This window comes from Amphimedon queenslandica, unplaced genomic scaffold (assembly GCF_000090795.2).
Source record: "Amphimedon queenslandica unplaced genomic scaffold, v1.1 AMPQUscaffold_4425_Cont23596, whole genome shotgun sequence".
Taxonomy (NCBI): domain Eukaryota; kingdom Metazoa; phylum Porifera; class Demospongiae; order Haplosclerida; family Niphatidae; genus Amphimedon; species Amphimedon queenslandica.
Window position 1 is genome coordinate 1 of NW_003555263.1, and position 1,031 is coordinate 1,031.

Below are 1,031 nucleotides of genomic sequence, written 5' to 3' on the forward strand. Positions count from 1 at the left end.
TGCTAACACTAATAAACAGTGATAAACAGAAGTAAACAGCGATAAACATAAGTAAATAGTGTTAAACAGGGATAAACATAAGTAAACAATCATAAACATAAGTAGACAGTGGTAAACAATGTTAAACAGGGATAAACATAAGTAAACAATCATAAACATAAGTAGACAATCATAAAAAGTGATAAACATAAGTAAACAATGCTAAACAGGGATAAACATAGGTAAACAATCATAAACATAAGTAGACAGTGGTAAACAATGCTAAACAGTGATAAACATAAGTAAACAATGCTAAACTGTGATAAACATAAGTAAACAATCATAAACATAAGTGAACAATGATAACATAAGTAGACAGTGGTAAACAATGGTAGACACTGATAAACATAGGTAAACATTGGTCTACAGTGGTAAACGTTATGTAACATTGATAAACATAGGTAAACAGTAATGTACAGTAATATACAGTGGTAAAGAGAGCAGAATGAAGAAAAACAGAATCCAAACACTTCAAAGAGAGAACATTGAATTACAAGTAATATCATTTTAGCTTGAACCGAGGTTTAACATTTACATCTTTTTTCTCATATCTATAGTCAGAGAATCAGTCACTAAAGAAGCAGGTATCATCACAATCGCATAAACCAAAAACAAAGCCACCTACTCTCCCCCCTCATCCCTCCTGACACTCACTCAGACTGCCTTACTAACATGCATTCACATTCAATGCTGGCCATAATTTAGTTGTTATTATTATTATTTATTTTATTTTTTTACCTTGGGAGATAAATTATTAACAATACTTTGTTATTGCTAGTGATATTAAAATTCTTTTCAAATTTAAAAGTGATCCCTTTGATATTGGTACTGCTGATCCATTAAAATTCCTTCCACATCTTAATTTATGATTATTTTTGTCTAAAAGGCTCCAAAAACTAGAGCATAATTTGTCATTCAACACACAATGCTATTAATTTAAAATTTAGCAAAAATGTCTATTGTCATTTTATGTAAATTTCATATAAACTAAC

At 29.5% G+C, this 1,031-nt stretch overlaps 1 long non-coding RNA gene across 1 annotated transcript; it reads left to right on the plus strand.

Annotated features, from left to right (window-relative positions):
• The first annotated feature begins 474 nt into the window (after nucleotides 1-474).
• Nucleotides 475-822, plus strand: LOC109592655 (uncharacterized). The gene is made up of 2 exons (XR_002190475.1): nucleotides 475-535; nucleotides 597-822. It is a non-coding gene; the product is annotated as an uncharacterized LOC109592655 (long non-coding RNA).
• Nucleotides 823-1,031: the final 209 nt, after the last annotated feature.